At 42.5% G+C, this 13,802-nt stretch overlaps 26 non-coding genes across 26 annotated transcripts; all 26 read left to right on the forward strand.

Moving 5' to 3' along the window:
- Positions 1–24: 24 nt before the first annotated feature.
- Positions 25–143, forward strand: LOC140023765 (5S ribosomal RNA). The gene has a single exon (XR_011827731.1). It is a non-coding gene; the product is annotated as a 5S ribosomal RNA (ribosomal RNA).
- Positions 144–558: 415 nt separating this feature from the next.
- On the forward strand, positions 559–677 carry LOC140032579 (5S ribosomal RNA). Its single transcript, XR_011836505.1, has one exon. It is a non-coding gene; the product is annotated as a 5S ribosomal RNA (ribosomal RNA).
- A 416-nt stretch (positions 678–1,093) lies between these two features.
- LOC140022825 (5S ribosomal RNA) lies at positions 1,094–1,212 on the forward strand. Its single transcript, XR_011826804.1, has one exon. It is a non-coding gene; the product is annotated as a 5S ribosomal RNA (ribosomal RNA).
- Positions 1,213–1,629: 417 nt separating this feature from the next.
- On the forward strand, positions 1,630–1,748 carry LOC140023492 (5S ribosomal RNA). The gene has a single exon (XR_011827460.1). It is a non-coding gene; the product is annotated as a 5S ribosomal RNA (ribosomal RNA).
- Positions 1,749–2,163: 415 nt separating this feature from the next.
- Positions 2,164–2,282, forward strand: LOC140032393 (5S ribosomal RNA). Its single transcript, XR_011836319.1, has one exon. It is a non-coding gene; the product is annotated as a 5S ribosomal RNA (ribosomal RNA).
- Positions 2,283–2,698: 416 nt separating this feature from the next.
- On the forward strand, positions 2,699–2,817 carry LOC140022826 (5S ribosomal RNA). The gene has a single exon (XR_011826805.1). It is a non-coding gene; the product is annotated as a 5S ribosomal RNA (ribosomal RNA).
- A 417-nt stretch (positions 2,818–3,234) lies between these two features.
- LOC140023494 (5S ribosomal RNA) lies at positions 3,235–3,353 on the forward strand. The gene has a single exon (XR_011827462.1). It is a non-coding gene; the product is annotated as a 5S ribosomal RNA (ribosomal RNA).
- A 415-nt stretch (positions 3,354–3,768) lies between these two features.
- On the forward strand, positions 3,769–3,887 carry LOC140032395 (5S ribosomal RNA). Its single transcript, XR_011836321.1, has one exon. It is a non-coding gene; the product is annotated as a 5S ribosomal RNA (ribosomal RNA).
- A 416-nt stretch (positions 3,888–4,303) lies between these two features.
- Positions 4,304–4,422, forward strand: LOC140022827 (5S ribosomal RNA). The gene has a single exon (XR_011826806.1). It is a non-coding gene; the product is annotated as a 5S ribosomal RNA (ribosomal RNA).
- A 416-nt stretch (positions 4,423–4,838) lies between these two features.
- Positions 4,839–4,957, forward strand: LOC140022828 (5S ribosomal RNA). The gene has a single exon (XR_011826807.1). It is a non-coding gene; the product is annotated as a 5S ribosomal RNA (ribosomal RNA).
- Positions 4,958–5,374: 417 nt separating this feature from the next.
- Positions 5,375–5,493, forward strand: LOC140023495 (5S ribosomal RNA). The gene has a single exon (XR_011827463.1). It is a non-coding gene; the product is annotated as a 5S ribosomal RNA (ribosomal RNA).
- A 415-nt stretch (positions 5,494–5,908) lies between these two features.
- LOC140032396 (5S ribosomal RNA) lies at positions 5,909–6,027 on the forward strand. Its single transcript, XR_011836322.1, has one exon. It is a non-coding gene; the product is annotated as a 5S ribosomal RNA (ribosomal RNA).
- A 416-nt stretch (positions 6,028–6,443) lies between these two features.
- Positions 6,444–6,562, forward strand: LOC140022830 (5S ribosomal RNA). Its single transcript, XR_011826809.1, has one exon. It is a non-coding gene; the product is annotated as a 5S ribosomal RNA (ribosomal RNA).
- Positions 6,563–6,978: 416 nt separating this feature from the next.
- LOC140022831 (5S ribosomal RNA) lies at positions 6,979–7,097 on the forward strand. The gene has a single exon (XR_011826810.1). It is a non-coding gene; the product is annotated as a 5S ribosomal RNA (ribosomal RNA).
- A 418-nt stretch (positions 7,098–7,515) lies between these two features.
- On the forward strand, positions 7,516–7,634 carry LOC140022832 (5S ribosomal RNA). Its single transcript, XR_011826811.1, has one exon. It is a non-coding gene; the product is annotated as a 5S ribosomal RNA (ribosomal RNA).
- A 417-nt stretch (positions 7,635–8,051) lies between these two features.
- LOC140023496 (5S ribosomal RNA) lies at positions 8,052–8,170 on the forward strand. The gene has a single exon (XR_011827464.1). It is a non-coding gene; the product is annotated as a 5S ribosomal RNA (ribosomal RNA).
- A 415-nt stretch (positions 8,171–8,585) lies between these two features.
- On the forward strand, positions 8,586–8,704 carry LOC140032397 (5S ribosomal RNA). The gene has a single exon (XR_011836323.1). It is a non-coding gene; the product is annotated as a 5S ribosomal RNA (ribosomal RNA).
- A 416-nt stretch (positions 8,705–9,120) lies between these two features.
- Positions 9,121–9,239, forward strand: LOC140022833 (5S ribosomal RNA). Its single transcript, XR_011826812.1, has one exon. It is a non-coding gene; the product is annotated as a 5S ribosomal RNA (ribosomal RNA).
- A 416-nt stretch (positions 9,240–9,655) lies between these two features.
- LOC140022834 (5S ribosomal RNA) lies at positions 9,656–9,774 on the forward strand. Its single transcript, XR_011826813.1, has one exon. It is a non-coding gene; the product is annotated as a 5S ribosomal RNA (ribosomal RNA).
- A 417-nt stretch (positions 9,775–10,191) lies between these two features.
- On the forward strand, positions 10,192–10,310 carry LOC140024890 (5S ribosomal RNA). Its single transcript, XR_011828866.1, has one exon. It is a non-coding gene; the product is annotated as a 5S ribosomal RNA (ribosomal RNA).
- Positions 10,311–10,723: 413 nt separating this feature from the next.
- LOC140023938 (5S ribosomal RNA) lies at positions 10,724–10,842 on the forward strand. Its single transcript, XR_011827904.1, has one exon. It is a non-coding gene; the product is annotated as a 5S ribosomal RNA (ribosomal RNA).
- A 416-nt stretch (positions 10,843–11,258) lies between these two features.
- LOC140024579 (5S ribosomal RNA) lies at positions 11,259–11,377 on the forward strand. The gene has a single exon (XR_011828553.1). It is a non-coding gene; the product is annotated as a 5S ribosomal RNA (ribosomal RNA).
- A 416-nt stretch (positions 11,378–11,793) lies between these two features.
- On the forward strand, positions 11,794–11,912 carry LOC140022835 (5S ribosomal RNA). The gene has a single exon (XR_011826814.1). It is a non-coding gene; the product is annotated as a 5S ribosomal RNA (ribosomal RNA).
- Positions 11,913–12,325: 413 nt separating this feature from the next.
- On the forward strand, positions 12,326–12,444 carry LOC140023497 (5S ribosomal RNA). Its single transcript, XR_011827465.1, has one exon. It is a non-coding gene; the product is annotated as a 5S ribosomal RNA (ribosomal RNA).
- Positions 12,445–12,860: 416 nt separating this feature from the next.
- On the forward strand, positions 12,861–12,979 carry LOC140032580 (5S ribosomal RNA). The gene has a single exon (XR_011836506.1). It is a non-coding gene; the product is annotated as a 5S ribosomal RNA (ribosomal RNA).
- A 416-nt stretch (positions 12,980–13,395) lies between these two features.
- LOC140022836 (5S ribosomal RNA) lies at positions 13,396–13,514 on the forward strand. The gene has a single exon (XR_011826815.1). It is a non-coding gene; the product is annotated as a 5S ribosomal RNA (ribosomal RNA).
- The last annotated feature ends 288 nt before the right edge of the window (positions 13,515–13,802 follow it).

The following is a 13,802-nucleotide window of genomic DNA, read 5'->3' on the forward strand; positions in this document are numbered from 1 at the left end:
AGAATAAAACGAAAGGAACATTGTGGGTGCGATCATACCAGCACTAATGCACCGTATCCCATCAGAACTCCGAAGTTAAGCGTGCATGGGCGTGAGCAGTATTAGGATGGGTGACCCCCTGGAAATTCCTCTTGTTGCACCCTTTTCTTTTTTGTTTCGAAATTCAAATTTTCTATTCGTTCTTTATCTTGTAGTAATTTAGGTCCTTCAGAACGATTGCTTTATATTTTGCTTCTTCTCGAAGCATGAAGGCGGATCTGAAGGCGCGAGAGAAATCAGGAACGGTACGGCTCGATCAAAGCCCGGATCAGCGCTCAAATTTGTCGGCGCAAATGTATCAGCGCTAGCGTGATGGATTGATTTCATGACAATTTATTGTTGCGCGATGAGGGAAAAAAACAGGGTGCAAATCAATAACAAAAAAAAATATGAAAGCAATAAACAAAAGGATAAGAAAAAAATGCTTGAATTGACGCATAAAATGAATTTCGGTCTAGAAAAGCCACACTGCTTCGCAGGACGGGGTAGTTTAAAAGAATAAAGCGAAAGGAACATGGCGGGTGCGATCATACCAGCACTAATGCACCGGATCCCATCAGAACTCCGAAGTTAAGCATGCTTGGGCGAGAGTAGTGCTAGGATGGGTGACCCCCTGGGAATTCCTCTTGTTGCACCCCTCTCTTTTTTGTTTCGAAATTCAAATTTTCTATTCGTTCTTTATCCTGTAGTAATTTAGCTCCGTCGGAACGATTGCTTAATATTTTGCTTCTTGTCGAAGCGTGAAGGAGGATCTGTAGGCGCGAGACAAATCAGGAACGGTACGGCTCGATCAAAGCCCGGATCGTCGCTCAAATTTGTCGGCGCAAATGTATCAGCGCAAGCGTGAAGGATTGATTTCATGATAATTTAGAGTTGCGGGATGATGGAAAAAAACAGGGGGCAAATCAATAACAAAAAAAAATATGAAAGCAAATAAATAAAAGGATAATAGGAAAATGCTTGAATTGACGCTTAAAATGAATTTCGGTCTAGAAAAGCCACACTGCTTCGCAGGACGGGGTAGTTTAAAAGAATAAAGCGAAAGGAATATGGCGGGTGCGATCATACCAGCACTAATGCACCGGATCCCATCAGAACTTCGAAATTAAGCGTGTTTGGGCGAGAGTAGTACTTGGATTGGTGACCCCCTGGGAAGTCCTCGTGTTGCACCCCTCTCTTTTTTGTTTCGAAATCCAAAGTTCCTATTCGTTCTTTATCCTGTAGTAATTTAGCTCCGTCGGAACGATTGCTTAATATTTTGCTTCTTGTCGAAGCGTGAAGGAGGACCTGAAGGCGCGAGACAAATCAGGAACGGTACGGCTCGATCAAAGCCCGGATCGTCGCTCAAATTTGTCGGCGCAAATGTATCAGCGCAAGCGTGAAGGATTGATTTCATGATAATTTAGAGTTGCGGGATGATGGAAAAAAATAGGGGGCAAATCAATAACAAAAAAAAAATATGAAAGCAAATAAATAAAAGGATAATAGGTAAATGCTTGAATTGATGCTTAAAATGAATTTCGGTCTAGAAAAGCCGCACTGCTTCGCAGGACGGGGTAGTTTAAAAGAATAAATCGAAAGGAACGTTGTGGGTGCGATCATACCAGCACTAATGCACCGTATCCCATCAGAACTCCGAAGTTAAGCGTGCTTGGGCGTGAGCAGTATTAGGATGGGTGACCCCCTGGGAATTCCTCTTGTTGCACCCCTTTCTTTTTTGTTTCGAAATTCAAATTTTCTATTCGTTCTTTATCTTGTAGTAATTTAGGTCCTTCGGAACGATTGCTTTATATTTTGCTTCTTCTCGAAGCATGAAGGCGGATCTGAAGGCGCGAGAGAAATCAGGAACGGTACGGCTCGATCAAAGCCCGGATCATCGCTCAAATTTGTCGGCGCAAATGTATCAGCGCTAGCATGATGGATTGATTTCATGACAATTTATTGTTGCGCGATGAGGGAAAAAAACAGGGTGCAAATCAATAACAAAAAAAAATATGAAAGCAATAAACAAAAGGATAAGAGAAAAATGCTTGAATTGACGCTTAAAATGAATTTCGGTCTAGAAAAGCCACACTGCTTCGCAGGACGGGGTAGTTTAAAAGAATAAAGCGAAAGGAACATGGCGGGTGCGATCATACCAGCACTAATGCACCGGATCCCATCAGAACTCCGAAGTTAAGCATGCTTGGGCGAGAGTAGTGCTAGGATGGGTGACCTCCTGGGAATTCCTCTTGTTGCACCCCTCTCTTTTTTGTTTCGAAATTCAAATTTTCTATTCGTTCTTTATCCTGTAGTAATTTAGCTCCGTCGGAACGATTGCTTAATATTTTGCTTCTTGTCGAAGCGTGAAGGAGGATCTGTAGGCGCGAGACAAATCAGGAACGGTACGGCTCGATCAAAGCCCGGATCGTCGCTCAAATTTGTCGGCGCAAATGTATCAGCGCAAGCGTGAAGGATTGATTTCATGATAATTTAGAGTTGCGGGATGATGGAAAAAAACAGGGGGCAAATCAATAACAAAAAAAAATATGAAAGCAAATAAATAAAAGGATAATAGGAAAATGCTTGAATTGACGCTTAAAATGAATTTCAGTCTAGAAAAGCCACACTGCTTCGCAGGACGGGGTAGTTTAAAAGAATAAAGCGAAAGGAATATGGCGGGTGCGATCATACCAGCACTAATGCACCGGATCCCATCAGAACTTCGAAATTAAGCGTGTTTGGGCGAGAGTAGTACTTGGATTGGTGACCCCCTGGGAAGTCCTCGTGTTGCACCCCTCTCTTTTTTGTTTCGAAATCCAAAGTTCCTATTCGTTCTTTATCCTGTAGTAATTTAGCTCCGTCGGAACGATTGCTTAATATTTTGCTTCTTGTCGAAGCGTGAAGGAGGACCTGAAGGCGCGAGACAAATCAGGAACGGTACGGCTCGATCAAAGCCCGGATCGTCGCTCAAATTTGTCGGCGCAAATGTATCAGCGCAAGCGTGAAGGATTGATTTCATGATAATTTAGAGTTGCGGGATGATGGAAAAAAATAGGGGGCAAATCAATAACAAAAAAAAAATATGAAAGCAAATAAATAAAAGGATAATAGGTAAATGCTTGAATTGATGCTTAAAATGAATTTCGGTCTAGAAAAGCCGCACTGCTTCGCAGGACGGGGTAGTTTAAAAGAATAAATCGAAAGGAACGTTGTGGGTGCGATCATACCAGCACTAATGCACCGTATCCCATCAGAACTCCGAAGTTAAGCGTGCTTGGGCGTGAGCAGTATTAGGATGGGTGACCCCCTGGGAATTCCTCTTGTTGCACCCCTTTCTTTTTTGTTTCGAAATTCAAATTTTCTATTCGTTCTTTATCTTGTAGTAATTTAGGTCCTTCGGAACGATTGCTTTATATTTTGCTTCTTCTCGAAGCATGAAGGCGGATCTGAAGGCGCGAGAGAAATCAGGAACGGTACGGCTCGATCAAAGCCCGGATCATCGCTCAAATTTGTCGGCGCAAATGTATCAGCGCTAGCATGATGGATTGATTTCATGACAATTTATTGTTGCGCGATGAGGGAAAAAAACAGGGTGCAAATCAATAACAAAAAAAAATATGAAAGCAATAAACAAAAGGATAAGAGAAAAATGCTTGAATTGACGCTTAAAATGAATTTCGGTCTAGAAAAGCCACACTGCTTCGCAGGACGGGGTAGTTTAAAAGAATAAAGCGAAAGGAACATGGCGGGTGCGATCATACCAGCACTAATGCACCGGATCCCATCAGAACTCCGAAGTTAAGCATGCTTGGGCGAGAGTAGTGCTAGGATGGGTGACCTCCTGGGAATTCCTCTTGTTGCACCCCTCTCTTTTTTGTTTCGAAATTCAAATTTTCTATTCGTTCTTTATCCTGTAGTAATTTAGCTCCGTCGGAACGATTGCTTAATATTTTGCTTCTTGTCGAAGCGTGAAGGAGGATCTGAAGGCGCGAGACAAATCAGGAACAGTACGGCTCGATCAAAGCCCGGATCGTCGCTCAAATTTGTCGGCGCAAATGTATCAGCGCAAGCGTGAAGGATTGATTTCATGATAATTTAGAGTTGCGGGATGATGGAAAAAAACAGGGGGCAAATCAATAACAAAAAAAAATATGAAAGCAAATAAATAAAAGGATAATAGGAAAATGCGTGAATTGACGCTTAAAATGAATTTCGGTCTAGAAAAGCCACACTGCTTCGCAGGACGGGGTAGTTTAAAAGAATAAAGCGAAAGGAATATGGCGGGTGCGATCATACCAGCACTAATGCACCGGATCCCATCAGAACTTCGAAATTAAGCGTGTTTGGGCGAGAGTAGTACTTGGATTGGTGACCCCCTGGGAAGTCCTCGTGTTGCACCCCTCTCTTTTTTGTTTCGAAATCCAAATTTCCTATTCGTTCTTTATCCTGTAGTAATTTAGCTTCGTCGGAACGATTGCTTAATATTTTGCTTCTTGTCGAAGCGTGAAGGAGGATCTGAAGGCGCGAGACAAATCAGGAACGGTACGGCTGGATCAAAGCCCGGATCGTCGCTCAAATTTGTCGGCGCAAATGTATCAGCGCAAGCGTGAAGGATTGATTTCATGATAATTTAGAGTTGCGGGATGATGGAAAAAAACAGGGGGCAAATCAATAACAAAAAAAAATATGAAAGCAAATAAATAAAAGGATAATAGGAAAATGCTTGAATTGACGCTTAAAATGAATTTCGGTCTAGAAAAGCCACACTGCTTCGCAGGACGGGGTAGTTTAAAAGAATAAAGCGAAAGGAATATGGCGGGTGCGATCATACCAGCACTAATGCACCGGATCCCATCAGAACTTCGAAATTAAGCGTGTTTGGGCGAGAGTAGTACTTGGATTGGTGACCCCCTGGGAAGTCCTCGTGTTGCACCCCTCTCTTTTTTGTTTCGAAATCCAAAGTTCCTATTCGTTCTTTATCCTGTAGTAATTTAGCTCCGTCGGAACGATTGCTTAATATTTTGCTTCTTGTCGAAGCGTGAAGGAGGACCTGAAGGCGCGAGACAAATCAGGAACGGTACGGCTCGATCAAAGCCCGGATCGTCGCTCAAATTTGTCGGCGCAAATGTATCAGCGCAAGCGTGAAGGATTGATTTCATGATAATTTAGAGTTGCGGGATGATGGAAAAAAATAGGGGGCAAATCAATAACAAAAAAAAAATATGAAAGCAAATAAATAAAAGGATAATAGGTAAATGCTTGAATTGATGCTTAAAATGAATTTCGGTCTAGAAAAGCCGCACTGCTTCGCAGGACGGGGTAGTTTAAAAGAATAAATCGAAAGGAACGTTGTGGGTGCGATCATACCAGCACTAATGCACCGTATCCCATCAGAACTCCGAAGTTAAGCGTGCTTGGGCGTGAGCAGTATTAGGATGGGTGACCCCCTGGGAATTCCTCTTGTTGCACCCCTTTCTTTTTTGTTTCGAAATTCAAATTTTCTATTCGTTCTTTATCTTGTAGTAATTTAGGTCCTTCGGAACGATTGCTTTATATTTTGCTTCTTCTCGAAGCATGAAGGCGGATCTGAAGGCGCGAGAGAAATCAGGAACGGTACGGCTCGATCAAAGCCCGGATCATCGCTCAAATTTGTCGGCGCAAATGTATCAGCGCTAGCATGATGGATTGATTTCATGACAATTTATTGTTGCGCGATGAGGGAAAAAAACAGGGTGCAAATCAATAACAAAAAAAAATATGAAAGCAATAAACAAAAGGATAAGAGAAAAATGCTTGAATTGACGCTTAAAATGAATTTCGGTCTAGAAAAGCCACACTGCTTCGCAGGACGGGGTAGTTTAAAAGAATAAAGCGAAAGGAACATGGCGGGTGCGATCATACCAGCACTAATGCACCGGATCCCATCAGAACTCCGAAGTTAAGCATGCTTGGGCGAGAGTAGTGCTAGGATGGGTGACCTCCTGGGAATTCCTCTTGTTGCACCCCTCTCTTTTTTGTTTCGAAATTCAAATTTTCTATTCGTTCTTTATCCTGTAGTAATTTAGCTCCGTCGGAACGATTGCTTAATATTTTGCTTCTTGTCGAAGCGTGAAGGAGGATCTGAAGGCGCGAGACAAATCAGGAACAGTACGGCTCGATCAAAGCCCGGATCGTCGCTCAAATTTGTCGGCGCAAATGTATCAGCGCAAGCGTGAAGGATTGATTTCATGATAATTTAGAGTTGCGGGATGATGGAAAAAAACAGGGGGCAAATCAATAACAAAAAAAAATATGAAAGCAAATAAATAAAAGGATAATAGGAAAATGCGTGAATTGACGCTTAAAATGAATTTCGGTCTAGAAAAGCCACACTGCTTCGCAGGACGGGGTAGTTTAAAAGAATAAAGCGAAAGGAATATGGCGGGTGCGATCATACCAGCACTAATGCACCGGATCCCATCAGAACTTCGAAATTAAGCGTGTTTGGGCGAGAGTAGTACTTGGATTGGTGACCCCCTGGGAAGTCCTCGTGTTGCACCCCTCTCTTTTTTGTTTCGAAATCCAAATTTCCTATTCGTTCTTTATCCTGTAGTAATTTAGCTTCGTCGGAACGATTGCTTAATATTTTGCTTCTTGTCGAAGCGTGAAGGAGGATCTGAAGGCGCGAGACAAATCAGGAACGGTACGGCTGGATCAAAGCCCGGATCGTCGCTCAAATTTGTCGGCGCAAATGTATCAGCGCAAGCGTGAAGGATTGATTTCATGATAATTTAGAGTTGCGGGATGATGGAAAAAAACAGGGGGCAAATCAATAACAAAAAAAAATATGAAAGCAAATAAATAAAAGGATAATAGGAAAATGCTTGAATTGACGCTTAAAATGAATTTCGGTCTAGAAAAGCCACACTGCTTCGCAGGACGGGGTAGTTTAAAAGAATAAAGCGAAAGGAATATGGCGGGTGCGATCATACCAGCACTAATGCACCGGATCCCATCAGAACTTCGAAATTAAGCGTGTTTGGGCGAGAGTAGTACTTGGATTGGTGACCCCCTGGGAAGTCCTCGTGTTGCACCCCTCTCTTTTTTGTTTCGAAATCCAAATTTCCTATTCGTTCTTTATCCTGTAGTAATTTAGCTCTGTCGGAACGATTGCTTAATATTTTGCTTCTTGTCGAAGCGTGAAGGAGGATCTGAAGGCGCGAGACAAATCAGGAACGGTACGGCTCGATCAAAGCCCGGATCGTCGCTCAAATTTGTCGGCGCAAATGTATCAGCGCAAGCGTGAAGGATTGATTTCATGATAATTTGGAGTTGCGGGATGATGGAAAAAAACAGGGGGCAAATCAATAACAAAAAAAAAAATATGAAAGCAAATAAATAAAAGGATAATAGGAAAATGCTTGAATTGACGCTTAAAATGAATTTCGGTCTAGAAAAGCCACACTGCTTCGCAGGACGGGGTAGTTTAAAAGAATAAAGCGAAAGGAATATGGCGGGTGCGATCATACCAGCACTAATGCACCGGATCCCATCAGAACTTCGAAATTAAGCGTGTTTGGGCGAGAGTAGTACTTGGATTGGTGACCCCCTGGGAAGTCCTCGTGTTGCACCCCTCTCTTTTTTGTTTCGAAATCCAAATTTCCTATTCGTTCTTTATCCTGTAGTAATTTAGCTCTGTCGGAACGATTGCTTAATATTTTGCTTCTTGTCGAAGCGTGAAGGAGGATCTGAAGGCGCGAGACAAATCAGGAACGGTACGGCTCGATCAAAGCCCGGATCATCGCTCAAATTTGTCGGCGCAAATGTATCAGCGCAAGCGTGAAGGATTGATTTCATGATAATTTAGAGTTGCGGGATGATGGAAAAAAATAGGGGGCAAATCAATAACAAAAAAAAAATATGAAAGCAAATAAATAAAAGGATAATAGGTAAATGCTTGAATTGACGCTTAAAATGAATTTCGGTCTAGAAAAGCCGCACTGCTTCGCAGGACGGGGTAGTTTAAAAGAATAAATCGAAAGGAACGTTGTGGGTGCGATCATACCAGCACTAATGCACCGTATCCCATCAGAACTCCGAAGTTAAGCGTGCTTGGGCGTGAGCAGTATTAGGATGGGTGACCCCCTGGGAATTCCTCTTGTTGCACCCCTTTCTTTTTTGTTTCGAAATTCAAATTTTCTATTCGTTCTTTATCTTGTAGTAATTTAGGTCCTTCGGAACGATTGCTTTATATTTTGCTTCTTCTCGAAGCATGAAGGCGGATCTGAAGGCGCGAGAGAAATCAGGAACGGTACGGCTCGATCAAAGCCCGGATCATCGCTCAAATTTGTCGGCGCAAATGTATCAGCGCTAGCATGATGGATTGATTTCATGACAATTTATTGTTGCGCGATGAGGGAAAAAAACAGGGTGCAAATCAATAACAAAAAAAAATATGAAAGCAATAAACAAAAGGATAAGAGAAAAATGCTTGAATTGACGCTTAAAATGAATTTCGGTCTAGAAAAGCCACACTGCTTCGCAGGACGGGGTAGTTTAAAAGAATAAAGCGAAAGGAACATGGCGGGTGCGATCATACCAGCACTAATGCACCGGATCCCATCAGAACTCCGAAGTTAAGCATGCTTGGGCGAGAGTAGTGCTAGGATGGGTGACCTCCTGGGAATTCCTCTTGTTGCACCCCTCTCTTTTTTGTTTCGAAATTCAAATTTTCTATTCGTTCTTTATCCTGTAGTAATTTAGCTCCGTCGGAACGATTGCTTAATATTTTGCTTCTTGTCGAAGCGTGAAGGAGGATCTGAAGGCGCGAGACAAATCAGGAACAGTACGGCTCGATCAAAGCCCGGATCGTCGCTCAAATTTGTCGGCGCAAATGTATCAGCGCAAGCGTGAAGGATTGATTTCATGATAATTTAGAGTTGCGGGATGATGGAAAAAAACAGGGGGCAAATCAATAACAAAAAAAAATATGAAAGCAAATAAATAAAAGGATAATAGGAAAATGCGTGAATTGACGCTTAAAATGAATTTCGGTCTAGAAAAGCCACACTGTTTCGCAGGACGGGGTAGTTTAAAAGAATAAAGCGAAAGGAATATGGCGGGTGCGATCATACCAGCACTAATGCACCGGATCCCATCAGAACTTCGAAATTAAGCGTGTTTGGGCGAGAGTAGTACTTGGATTGGTGACCCCCTGGGAAGTCCTCGTGTTGCACCCCTCTCTTTTTTGTTTCGAAATCCAAATTTCCTATTCGTTCTTTATCCTGTAGTAATTTAGCTTCGTCGGAACGATTGCTTAATATTTTGCTTCTTGTCGAAGCGTGAAGGAGGATCTGAAGGCGCGAGACAAATCAGGAACGGTACGGCTCGATCAAAGCCCGGATCGTCGCTCAAATTTGTCGGCGCAAATGTATCAGCGCAAGCGTGAAGGATTGATTTCACGATAATTTAGAGTTGCGGGATGATGGAAAAAAACAGGGGGCAAATCAATAACAAAAAAAAATATGAAAGCAAATAAATAAAAGGATAATAGGAAAATGCTTGAATTGACGCTTAAAATGAATTTCGGTCTAGAAAAGCAACACTGCTTCGCAGGACGGGGTAGTTTAAAAGAATAAAGCGAAAGGAATATGGCGGGTGCGATCATACCAGCACTAATGCACCGGATCCCATCAGAACTTCGAAATTAAGCGTGTTTGGGCGAGAGTAGTACTTGGATTGGTGACCCCCTGGGAAGTCCTCGTGTTGCACCCCTCTCTTTTTTGTTTCGAAATCCAAATTTCCTATTCGTTCTTTATCCTGTAGTAATTTAGCTCCGTCGGAACGATTGCTTAATATTTTGCTTCTTGTCGAAGCGTGAAGGAGGATCTGAAGGCGCGAGACAAATCAGGAACGGTACGGCTCGATCAAAGCCCGGATCGTCGCTCAAATTTGTCGGCGCAAATGTATCAGCGCAAGCGTGAAGGATTGATTTCATGATAATTTGGAGTTGCGGGATGATGGAAAAAAACAGGGGGCAAATCAATAACAAAAAAAAAATATGAAAGCAAATAAATAAAAGGATAATAGGAAAATGCTTGAATTGACGCTTAAAATGAATTTCGGTCTAGAAAAGCCACACTGCTTCGCAGGACGGGGTAGTTTAAAAGAATAAAGCGAAAGGAATATGGCGGGTGCGATCATACCAGCACTAATGCACTGGATCCCATCAGAACATCGAAATTAAGCGTGTTTGGGCGAGAGTAGTACTTGGATTGGTGACCCCCTGGGAAGTCCTCGTGTTGCACCCCTCTCTTTTTTGTTTCGAAATCCAAATTTCCTATTCGTTCTTTATCCTGTAGTAATTTAGCTCTGTCGGAACGATTGCTTAATATTTTGCTTCTTGTCGAAGCGTGAAGGAGGATCTGAAGGCGCGAGACAAATCAGGAACGGTACGGCTCGATCAAAGCCCGGATCGTCGCTCAAATTTGTCGGCGCAAATGTATCACCGCAAGCGTGAAGGATTGATTTCATGATAATTTAGAGTTGCGGGATGATGGAAAAAAACAGGGTGCAAATCAATAACAAAAAAATATAAAGTAAATAAATAAAAGGATAAGAGGAAAATGCTTCAATTGACGCTTAAAATGAATTCCGGTCTAGAAAAGCCACACTGCTTCGCTGGACGGGGTAGTTTAAAAGAATAAAGCGAAAGGAACGTTGTGGGTGCGATCATACCAGCACTAATGCACCGTATCCCATCAGAACTCCGAAGTTAAGCGTGCTGGGGCGTGAGCAGTATTAGGATGGGTGACCCCCTGGGAATTCCTCTTGTTGCACCCCTCTCTTTTTTGTTTCGAAATTCAAATTTTCTATTCGTTCTTTATCCTGTAGTAATTTAGGTCCTTCGGAACGATTGCTTTATATTTTGCTTCTTCTCGAAGCATGAAGGCGGATCTGAAGGCGCGAGACAAATCAGGAACGGTACGGCTCGATCAAAGCCCGGAGCGTCGCTCAAATTTATCGGCGCAAATGTATCAGCGCAAGCGTGAAAGATTGATTTCACGATAATTTAGAGTTGCGGGATGATGGAAAAAAACAGGGGGCAAATCAATAACAAAAAAAAATATGAAAGCAAATAAATAAAACGATAATAGGAAAATGCTTGAATTGACGCTTAAAATGAATTTCGGTCTAGAAAATCAACACTGCTTCGCAGGACGGGGCAGTTTAAAAGAATAAAGCGAAAGGAATATGGCGGGTGCGATCATACCAGCACTAATGCACCGGATCCCATCAGAACATCGAAATTAAGCGTGTTTGGGCGAGAGTAGTACTTGGATTGGTGACCCCCTGGGAAGTCCTCGTGTTGCACCCCTCTCTTTTTTGTTTCGAAATCCAAATTTCCTATTCGTTCTTTATCCAGTAGTAATTTAGCTCCGTCGGAACGATTGCTTAATATTTTGCTTCTTGTCGAAGCGTGAAGGAGGATCTGAAGGCGCGAGACAAATCAGGAACGGTACGGCTCGATCAAAGCCTGGATCGTCGCTCAAATTTGTCGGCGCAAATGTATCAGCGCAAGCGTGAAGGATTGATTTCATGATAATTTAGAGTTGCGGGATGATGGAAAAAAACAGGGGGCAAATCAATAACAAAAAAAATTATGAAAGCAACTAAATAAAAGGATAATAGGAAAATGCTTGAATTGACGCTTAAAATGAATTTCGGTCTAGAAAAGCCACACTGCTTCGCAGGACGGGGTAGTTTAAAAGAATAAAGCGAAAGGAATATGGCGGGTGCGATCATACCAGCACTAATGCACCGGATCCCATCAGAACTTCGAAATTAAGCGTGTTTGGGCGAGAGTAGTACTTGGATTGGTGACCCCCTGGGAAGTCCTCGTGTTGCACCCCTCTCTTTTTTGTTTCGAAATCCAAATTTCCTATTCGTTCTTTATCCTGTAGTAATTTAGCTCCGTCGGAACGATTGCTTAATATTTTGCTTCTTGTCGAAGCGTGAAGGAGGATCTGAAGGCGCGAGACAAATCAGGAACGGTACGGCTCGATCAAAGCCCGGATCGTCGCTCAAATTTGTCGGCGCAAATGTATCACCGCAAGCGTGAAGGATTGATTTCATGATAATTTAGAGTTGCGGGATGATGGAAAAAAACAGGGTGCAAATCAATAACAAAAAAATATAAAGTAAATAAATAAAAGGATAAGTGGAAAATGCTTCAATTGACGCTTAAAATGAATTCCGGTCTAGAAAAGCCACACTGCTTCGCTGGACGGGGTAGTTTAAAAGAATAAAGCGAAAGGAACGTTGTGGGTGCGATCATACCAGCACTAATGCACCGTATCCCATCAGAACTCCGAAGTTAAGCGTGCTTGGGCGTGAGCAGTATTAGGATGGGTGACCCCCTGGGAATTCCTCTTGTTGCACCCCTCTCTTTTTTGTTTCTAAATTCAAATTTTCTATTCGTTCTTTATCCTGTAGTAATTTAGGTCCTTCGGAACGATTGCTTTATATTTTGCTTCTTCTCGAAGCATGAAGGCGGATCTGAAGGCGCGAGACAAATCAGGAACGGTACGGCTCGATCAAAGCCCGGAGCGTCGCTCAAATTTATCGGCGCAAATGTATCAGCGCAAGCGTGAAGGATTGATTTCACGATAATTTAGAGTTGCGGGATGATGGAAAAAAACAGGGGGCAAATCAATAACAAAAAAAAATATGAAAGCAAATAAATAAAAGGATAATAGGAAAATGCTTGAATTGACGCTTAAAACGAATTTCGGTCAAGAAAAGCAACACTGCTTCGCAGGACGGGGTAGTTTAAAAGAATAAAGCGAAAGGAACATGGCGGGTGCGATCATACCAGCACTAATGCACCGGATCCCATCAGAACTCCGAAGTTAAGCATGCTTGGGCGAGAGTAGTGCTAGGATGGGTGACCCCCTGGGAATTCCTCTTGTTGCACCCCTCTCTTTTTTGTTTCGAAATTCAAATTTTCTATTCGTTCTTTATCCTGTAGTAATTTAGCTCCGTCGGAACGATTGCTTAATATTTTGCTTCTTGTCGAAGCGTGAAGGAGGATCTGAAGGCGCGAGACAAATCAGGAACGGTACGGCTCGATCAAAGCCCGGATCGTCGCTCAAATTTGTCGGCGCAAATGTATTAGCGCAAGCGTGAAGGATTGATTTCATGATAATTTAGAGTTGCGGGATGATGGAAAAAAACAGGGGGCAAATCAAAAACAAAAAAAATTATGAAAGCAAATAAATAAAAGGATAATAGGAAAATGCTTGAATTGACGCTTAAAATGAATTTCGGTCTAGAAAAGCCACACTGCTTCGCAGGACGGGGTAGTTTAAAAGAATAAAGCGAAAGGAATATGGTGGGTGCGATCATACCAGCACTAATGCACCGGATCCCATCAGAACTTCGAAATTAAGCGTGTTTGGGCGAGAGTAGTACTTGGATTGGTGACCCCCTGGGAAGTCCTCGTGTTGCACCCCTCTCTTTTTTGTTTCGAAATCCAAATTTCCTATTCGTTCTTTATCCTGTAGTAATTTAGCTCCGTCGGAACGATTGCTTAATATTTTGCTTCTTGTCGAAGCGTGAAGGAGGATCTGAAGGCGCGAGACAAATCAGGAACGGTACGGCTCGATCAAAGCCCGGATCGTCGCTCAAATTTGTCGGCGCAAATGTATCACCGCAAGCGTGAAGGATTGATTTCATGATAATTTAGAGTTGCGGGATGATGGAAAAAAATAGGGTGCAAATCAATAACAAAAAAATATAAA

Source organism: Coffea arabica, chromosome 11e (genome assembly GCF_036785885.1).
Source record: "Coffea arabica cultivar ET-39 chromosome 11e, Coffea Arabica ET-39 HiFi, whole genome shotgun sequence".
NCBI lineage: Eukaryota > Viridiplantae > Streptophyta > Magnoliopsida > Gentianales > Rubiaceae > Coffea > Coffea arabica.